We start from the raw sequence: 9,843 nt of genomic DNA on the forward strand, positions 1-9,843 counted from the left end.
AAGAGAAAGATTCCTTTTTGGGTCTGAACTTTTCTTACTCGTCCCCCCTTCACGTATGTCACCCAGGAATCCACCTACTTTAACACTTTAATATTGGAAGTGTGTTAGTGTTCTTTCTTTCCATGTTGCGCTCTCTCTCTCTCTCTCTCTCTCTCTCTCTCTCTCTCTCTCTCTCTCTCTCTCTCTCTCTCTCTCTTTCCTTTCTTCAGAACTTCCAAAAAGAGTCCTTTTTTCCATTTCTACTCATCTCTGAAATTCTATGAGAAAAAGGCAGAAAGGCGAGGACCCAAAAGGCCTGTGTAATGTCAAGAAATAACTTTACTTTTCTCCAAAGAAAATCTCACTTTAGATTCTTTTTTTTGGGGGGGGGCACACCCAGTGGTGCTCAGGGGTGACTCCTGGCTGTCTGCTCAGAAATAGCTCCTGGCAGGCACGGGGGACCATATGGGACACCGGAATTCGAACCAACCACCTTTTGTCCTGGATCTCTGCTTGCAAGGCAAACGCCACTGTGTTATCTCTCCGGGCCCTCACTTTAGATTCTTTAGTCCTATATTTCTTCAGCTATTGCGGGATAGCAGTAGTGGGTAAAGAGAAAGCAGTAAATTTCTTTCTCAAGGCTACCATCTCTTTACTCCCTATTTCATATAAGTCACATAATGACCCCCACAAACATCAAGAACATTTCTGAATATCTGTGAATAAATACTTCTGTCTAGATATTTAAGGGCAACAAAAGCAGATTTTTTTTCAGACTGGGAAGAAAGAGAAGTATTTCAGGTATAGATTGAGGTAAAGATGATTAAACTAACTTGAGTGAAAAAGGTGTTATAAAAAGTGGATTTCTCAAATTGTCAGAAATGAATACAGGAAGAAGGGACTTTTGAGGGACATTACTTTTACTACCACAAAATGAAAAATCAGAACAAATCCTTCAAGGAAAATGTGTTTTAAATAACATATTTGTAGTAGCTGTGAAGAGTGTGTGTGTGTGTGTGTGTGTGTGTATGTGTGTGTGTGTGTGTGAACTCTTGCTCAGCCCCCTTAGAAAGGGAGGACCCAAAGCCAAGTACAAGCTAAATAATTCAACAGATCTACGGGCCAATATCCCAAGGGCAGAGGTTAGTAGCAAAATAGTTTAATTTTCAAATACCCTTCTTAGAGGTTTATAAAGTCAAAACTTTGAGACCAATGTAGAAAACCATAGTAAAATTTATTCTAACACTCTCATCTAGTTTTTCTTTTATTACTTTGTAATTTTGATATGAATAAGCCATTGCTTAAAATAAATTCATATAATTTTTCATTTAATTTATTGAACCATATCATAAAGTAGATTTTATTATATTTAACTTAAAAATAAAAGCATTATAGCTAGGGATATAGTACAAGAAGTAGGGAAAACATATTGAACCTGACCAGGGTATAATATTTGGTTCCACTTAGTTTTCTGAGTATTTCTTAATGTAGACCTATAGTAGTTCAAGTATTTCTAAAATGGTCCTAGTTGTTCCTGATACTTTAGGATTTCTGCAGCACAATATCTATGGAAACTAACCCTAAACCACTAGTCCAGGTGAATCTTTGGGACTTTTCTAAAATTTAAGTCACCTTATTATAGCTTAATATTTTTAGCAATACTAATTAAAGCAATTGACCACCATAAACTTCTTTGTGAAAGATATTATCTACCTAATATCTGCTTGAAGATCAATTGGTAATAAAATGTTAGAATTTGAATACCAATGGATGCCAGATATAGTTCTAAGCCCTATGTAATGAATATCTTGTTTCATCTTTTATGACAAAACTTGAATTGGTTGTTCCATTTGATTAATAAAGGAACTGAGGCTTAGAGAACTTTAGAAATGTATCCAAAGTACCCAGTAAGTGTGGAATGGAGATAGTAATTTAGGCTGCATATATTCTTACAAAGAATCACAGATGCAAGAGTAGTTCATTTGAAAAGTAAAACTTTTATAAGATTTTTGGTAGGGCAAACTCGGTAGTACTCAACATAGTATTAGAGGTTACTTCTAATAGTGCTCTGGGGATGTTGCAGTGACAGTGATCCAACTCAAGGTTCCCATGTGCAAAGTATGCACACCATCCGTTTAGCCATTCTCTAGAAACATAGTCTTTTCAGTAGGGTATTCGCTAAACTGATAAACTTCCCAATAGTGCAAGAAGACTCGTGTGTCAGGTAAATTCAGGTAAATGAAGCATATTTATTTCTCAGAGACAAAAGGAAGGGAGAACCCCAGGTTGCAAGTGAAAATAACTATAAATTCCAAAGATGCCTTTTTTTGTAACAGAATTTTATAACTTTCTGGTTCTACATGAGGGCTGTGATGTGTATCATTTTGCCCCTTATCAGTATAGGTTAGATCAGAGACTAAAGAGGAATAAAGAAGCTGAACTATAGAAAAGCTAGAGTTTCAAAGTCTTTGCTAGTTTTATGCCCAATGTAAGTGAGAAAAAAAGTTTGAAATCCTTTGTTAGTTTTTATGACCTGAGGCCTCAATAAGCCTAATACAATCTAGTACTATAAATTGCAGAAGAATCCAGTCTTATTTTGGAAAAAGATAATACAATACAGTACAATAATATAATTTTTACAATTATGTTGTTATACCTATTGTTACCTATCAAGTCACAAGGTTCATTGACTCAATAAGTGGAAAGTGTAATAAAAATAATATGCAATGATAATAATAGTAATATTCTCTTGCCTTAAATTTTTAGTATATGAACACTGATGATCTTATTTGATAAATAATTATATTGCATCTTTATTTGAATTATATGGACATCAACACAATATGTCTTCATTTTGTTGCTACTGCATAGAAATTTCAAAGAAATGCAGAATATTTATCAGTTAAGTTGAAAAGTAGCTTAATTTCCAAATAAATCTATTATTAAAAGAGTCAGTGTACTGATTAAATATATTATAAATGTGTAGTAATATATAGCATTTTCTTGTATTTCCAAGCTACCTTAAGTAAATATTTATCCAGATGACATCCATATGCCTTACTGAATATAATTTTAAGAATCACAAAAACTCAGAAATTCCAGAAGCCACCACCAAAGCTTTACAATAGTATATTTGCTTAAATTCCATCTACTGACAGAGAGATGATGCATTGTCTATAAAAAAGATGTGTCCCATAACACTACGGTATCTTAAAAGATTCATCTAATATTTTTATTCTCCAATATGTTAAAAAGTATATATTTTCAAGTAAAAAAAACCTGCTCATCTATGAAGCAGTGAGCATAAGCTGTGTTACTATCATAAGTTTCAGATTTCAGTCCTGTTGTACCATTTACCAGTTTTGTAGCTTTGGGATAGTCATGATAAAACACTCTGGAATTACTTTGTTATACAAGAGACAACACAATTGTGATCCTGGCTTCCAAGAAGTTGAAGGGCAGATCAATAATACAATTTGTGCATGGGTGGTTTATGGACCATACAATGCTCTCACATCATAGGATGACAATCAAACAATTAGTTACAAAGAACTAGGGCTAGGATATCTTCTCATTCTCCTCATATCTTTTGACAATGGCATTGAGCTGAAACAGATCTGAATCAAGCCTGTAGGCTCTGGAACTAGAAGCAAGATGTAGACAATCAGAATAAAATGTTTATGTTTGTGGCACAAATAGTAAGGGAAAATTCTCTATACATTGAGGCATTTAAAAAAAACATGTCTAGGTACAAAAAACATAAGATAAACTTTGCATGTACATGAACATCAATAGTAGACATCAATACCAGAGAATTGTAATATCCATCAACAAATTTTACAAACAAAATGCTCTAAGATTTAAGGGATTACATCTAATTTGTTATAAATTTTCTAACTGCTTTTTAACTGGGAATTGCTCATCCAAGTTGAACTCAGAGAAACAGCTTTACCTTTAGCCACCCTACTACTCAGTCTGGTTTTTTGATATGAGTGGGTTCAAGACATCAATATATTAGTTTCTAGGTAATGTTCTCTTGTTCCATAGAAGTAAGAGATTTGCAAGAATCTACGTGAAGGAGCATATTTGGAACCTCTAATCTAACATTTACACTAAGCATATACTATTCAAACAATGTGACTAAGAACTTTTCCTCTATTCGTCACAACAATAGATGCAGTATACATTCTCTTGTATTATATTATATTATATTATATTATATTATATTTATTGTTTAATTTTTTTTAATTTCTTTTGGTTAGGGCCCACCCAGCTCTGCTCAAGGGTCACTACTGTGAAAGATTTTTAATTCACGTTAGTCACATTAAAATTATTATTAAAAATAAAAAGAAGTGTTCAGGAGATCAAAAGACATGTAAGTCAAACCCAGGACTCCCTGGTACAAAGCATGCACTCTACCATTGAGCTGTCTCCATCCCCTTTACACTCATCTCAAAGGTAACAAGAGTACAGTAAAACATAGTCTGCAAGGATATTGTCACCCCTTTGTTAATACAGTGTTATTTATAATAGCCAAGGTCTGGAAATAGTCAATGTGTATAAAATATGAGAATATGAAACATTAGTATAGGTACATAGTGAAATTGCAAGTATATTGTCACCCCTTTGTTAATACAGTGTTATTCATAATAGCCAAGATCTGAAAATAGTCAATGTGTACAAAATATGAGAAGAATATGAAACTCTAATATAGATACACAGTGAAATATGTGCAACAGAAAGAAGAGATCAAATCACACAGTTTTTATGAAATATGGATGAAATTGGAGGATATCATGCCAAGTGAAGTGAGTCAGAAGTAAAAAGACAAATACCAAAATACGTGCAAAAACCATCCCTGAAATATTGAAAAGAGAAAAGCATACCAATTGAGGTTTTAAAGGGAAAGTAAGAGGGGACCTTGGAACAGCGATGGAAAGTTATAACACTCAGGTGTTAGGTGGTGTGAAATAGTATTGCAAATACAAAAGAATAAAATAAAAACTGTTTCAAATAATATTCTTCAATTTAAAAACAAATGGAACTAAAAAGAAACAAGTGATGGGCCAATGAAAGATACTCCTGGTCACCCATATATAAAGAAATTTTAATTTGGTGCAAAATTTTGTGTGGAGCTTCACAGAAAGGATAAATGAGGGAAATCAGCAACCATCTCCAGTCATAGAATTTGGATCAATAACCACTAAAAACAAATCCAGAGAACTTTCTGAGTACCTAAGAACTATGATTTGTGTGACGTACATGAGAATTATCTATTCATCTTCTTGAGAAACAGCATATTGATCATCCAAACTCTTCTGAATTCTCACTTACATACACACACACACACACACACACACACACACACACACACACACACACACGCAATACTCTCTCTCATTCTCTCTCTCTCTCTCTCACTCACTCTCACTCTCACTTCCTTGGTAATCTGGCCTTCAATTTTGATACATATCCTCCTTTATCTTCTCAATGTTGGCATACTTTCTTTAATTCGAAAAAAAATATCTTCACAAGAAGTCAGAAACTTTCTCAGTATCTTGCACCTAATCCATATAGTCAGAATTCAAGAGATTAAAAGATTTCCTACTATATTTTCTTTACTTTTGTAATAATATTTTTTATTTAAACACCTTGTTACAAACATGATTGTGGTTGGGTTTCAGTCATATAAGATGACACCCCCCATCACCAGTGTAACATTCCCATCACCAATGACCCAAATATTCCTCCTCCCCTCCCCGCCCCCACCTGTACTCTAGACAGGCTTTCTATTTCGCTCATATATTCTCATTGTTAGGATACTTCGTAATGTAGTTATTTCTCTAACTAAACTCATCACTCTTTGTGGTGAGGTTCATGAGGTCAGCTGTAACGTCCAGCCCTCTTTTGTCTCTGAAAATTATTGAGACATGTCTTTCATTTTTCTTAAAACACATAGATGAGTGAGATATTCTTCGTCTTTGTCTTTCTCTCTGACTTATTTCACTCAGCATAATAAACTCCATGTAGATCCATGTATAGAAAAATTTCATAACTTCATCTCTCCTGACAGCTGAATAATATTCCATTGTGTATATGTACCACAGTTTCTTTAGCCATTCATCTGTTGAAGGGCATCTTGGTTGTTTCCAGAGTCTTGCTATGGTAAATAGTGCTGCAATAAATATAGGTGTAAGGAAAAGTTTTTTGTATTGTATTTTTGTATTCCTAGGGTATATTCCGAGGAGTGGTATAGCTGGATCATATGGGAGCTCAATTTCCAGTTTTTGGAGGAATCGTCATATAGCTCTCCAGAAATGTTGAACTAGTCGGCATTCCCACAAGCAGTGGATAAGAGTTCCTTTCTCTCCACATCCCCGCCAACACTGCTTGTTCTCATTCTTTGTGATGTGTGCCAATCTCTGTAGTGTGAGGTGGTACCTCATAGTTGTTTTGGTTTGCATTTCCCTTATGATTAGTGATGTGGAGCATTTTTTCATGTGCCTTTTGGTCATTTGTATTTCTTCTTTATCAAACTGTCTGTCTATTTCTTCTACCCATTTTTTGACGGGATTAGATGTTTTTTCTTGTAGAGTTCTGTCAGTGGCCTGTATATTTTGGAGATTAGCCCCTTATCTGATGAGTATTGGGTGAATAGTTTCTTCCACTCAATGGTTGGCTCTTGTATCCTGGGTACTATTTCCTTCGAGCTACAGAAACTTCTCAGCTTAATATATCCCCATCTATTAATTTCTGCTTTCACTTGCTTGAAGAGTGCCGTTTCCTCCTTAAACATGTCCTTAGTCTCAATGTCATGGAGTGTTATACCTACGTGTTGTTCTATACACCTTATAGTTTGAGGTCTGATATCAAGGTCTTTAATCCATTTGGATTTTACTTTGTACATGATGTTAGCTGGGGGTCTAAGTTCCCTTTTTTGCAAGTGGCTAGCCAGTTGTGCCAACACCATTTGTTGAAGAGGCTTTCTTTGCTCCCTTTAGGACATCTTGCTCCTTTATCAAAGATTAGATGATTTTATGTCTGGGGAACATTCTCTGAGTATTCAAGCCTATTCTACTGATCTGAGGGCCTGTCTTTATTCCAATACGATGCTTTTTTTTTTGATAATTATTACTTTGTAATACAGTTTAAAGTTGGGGAAAGTAATGCCTCCCATATTCTTTTTCCCAATAATTGCTTTGGCTATTCGAGGATGTTTATTGTTCCATATGAAGTTCAAAAGTGCCTGATCCACTTCTTTAAAGAATGTCATGGGTACCTTTAGAGGGATCACATTAAATCTATACAATGCTTTGGGGAGTATTGCCTTTTTAATTATGTTATTCCTGCCAATTCATGAGAAGGGTATGTGTTTCCATTTCCCTGTGTCCTCTCTTATTTCCTGGAGCAGAGTTTTATATCTAGAAGTTTTTTGGTAGAGTCTTTAGGATTTTCTAAGTAGAGTATCATGTCATCTGAAAACAGGGAGAGCTTGACTTCTTCCTTTGCTATTTGGATGTCCTTGATATCTTTTTCTTACCTTATCACTATAGCAAGGACTTCCAGTGCTAAGCTCAATAGGAGTAGTGAGAGAGGACAGACTTGCCTTGTGCCAGAATTAAGAGGGAAGGCTTTTAGTTTTTCTCCAATAAGGATAATATTTGCCACTGGCCTGTGGTATAGGTTTAACTATATTCAGAAAGGTTCCTTCCATATCCATCTTGTTGAGAGTTTTGATCAAAAATGGGTGTTGGACATTATCAAATGTTTTCTCTGCGTCTACTAATATGATCATGTGATTTTTTTTTTTTTGGTTTTTGGTTTTTGGGTCACACCCGGCGGTGCTCAGGGGTTACTCCTGGCTGTCTGCTCAGAAATAGCTCCTGGCAGGCATGGGGGACCATAGGGGACACCGGGATTCGAACCAACCACCTTTGGTCCTGGATTGGCTGCTTGCAAGGCAAATGCCGCTGTGCTATCTCTCCGGGCCCATGATCATGTGATTTTTATTTTTCTTGTTCTTGATGTTGTGTATTATGTTGATAAATTTACGGATGTTAAACCATCCTTGCATTCCTGGGATAAAACCTATTTGATTGTAGTGGATGATATTCTTAATTAGGCATTGAATCCTATTTGCCAGGATTTTGTTGAGGATCTTTGCATTTGCGTTCATCAGGAATATTGGTCTGTAATTTTCTTTTTTGGTAGCATCTCTGTCTGGTTTAGGTATCAGGGTGATGTTGGCTTCATAAAAGCTATTTGGAAGTGTTCCCGGTTTTTTTGTTTTGTTTTGTTTTGTTTTGTTATGTTTTTTTGATTTCATGGAAGAGTCTTCCATGGATTGGTAGTAGTTCGTCTTGGAAGGTTTGAAAGAATTCATTAGTGAATCCATCTGGGCCTGGGCTTTTCTTTTGGGGCAGACATTTGATTTCCGTTTTAATTTCATCAATAGTGATGGGTTTTTTTTAGATATACTACATCCTCTTTATTCAACTGTGGGAGGTTATGAGAGTACAAGAATTTATCCATTTCTTCCAGGTTCTCATTTTTAGTGGCATAGAGTTTCTCAAAGTAGTTTCTGATTACCCTTTGAATTTCTGTAATATTGGTAATGATCTCCCCTTTTTCATTTCTAATATGAGTTATCAAGTTTTTCTCTTTCTTTGTTATTTTGGTAATGGTCTATCATTCTTGTTTATTTTTATGAAGAACCAACTTCTGCTTTCGTTAATCTTTTGGTTTGTTTTTTGGGTTTCCACTTCGTTCATTTATGCTCTGAGCTTTGTTACTTCCTTCTGTCTCCCTATTTTTGGGTCCTTTTGTTGAGCACTTCCTAATTTTATGAACTGCGTCATTAAGCTATTCAGGTAGACCCCTTCTTCCTTCCTGATGTGTGTTTGCAAAGCTATAAATTTTTCTCTCAGTGCTGCTTTTGCTGTGTCCCATAAGTTATAATAGTTTGTGTCTTTATTATTATCTGTTTCCAGAAAAGTTTTTATTTCCTCTTTGATTTCATCTCAGACCCACAGTTTATTCAGTATGAGCCTGTTTAACTTCCAGGTGTTAAAGTTTTTCTTCTGTGTCCCTTTGTATTTCACATATATTTTCAGTGCCTTCTGGTCAGTGAAGGTAGCCTACAAAATTTCTATCCTCTTGAAATTATCGAGGTATGTTTAATGTGCCAGCATGTAGTCTATCCTGGAAAATGTCCCATGTACATTGGAGAAAAATGTGTATCCAGGTTTCTAGGGATGGAGTGTCCTATATATATCTACTTGGCCTCTTTCTTCCATTTCTCTTCTCAGGTCTAGTATATTCTTGTTGAGTTTCAGTCTGGCTGACCTATTCAGTGTTGACAAAGCCGTGTTGAGGTCCCTCACAATTATTGTGTTATTATTGATATTATTTTTCAGATTTATCAACAATTGTATTAAATATTTTGCTGGCCCCTCATTCAGTGCATATATGTTTAGGAGAGTGATTTCTCCCTGCTGTACATATCCCTTGATTAATACAAATGTCCATCTTTGTCCCTTACAACTTTCCTGAGTATAAAGTTTGCATCATCTGATATTAGTATGGCCACTCCAGCTTTGATATGGGTGTTGTTTGCTTGGATGATTTTCCTTCAGCCTTTTATTTTGAGTCTATGTTTGTTCTGACTATTCAGGTGCGTTTCTTGTAGGCATCAGAAGGTTGGATTGAGTTTTTTGATCCACTTAGCCACTCTGTGTCTCCTAACTGGTGCATTTAGTCCATTGACATTGAGAGAAAGAATTGTCCTGGGATTTAATGCCATCTTCATATCAAAATTTGGTGTGTCTTTTGATTAGTTTTGTCTTAAAATAGGTCTTTAAGTTT

This window comes from Suncus etruscus, chromosome 7, assembly GCF_024139225.1.
Source record: "Suncus etruscus isolate mSunEtr1 chromosome 7, mSunEtr1.pri.cur, whole genome shotgun sequence".
Classification (NCBI taxonomy): Eukaryota; Metazoa; Chordata; class Mammalia; order Eulipotyphla; family Soricidae; genus Suncus; species Suncus etruscus.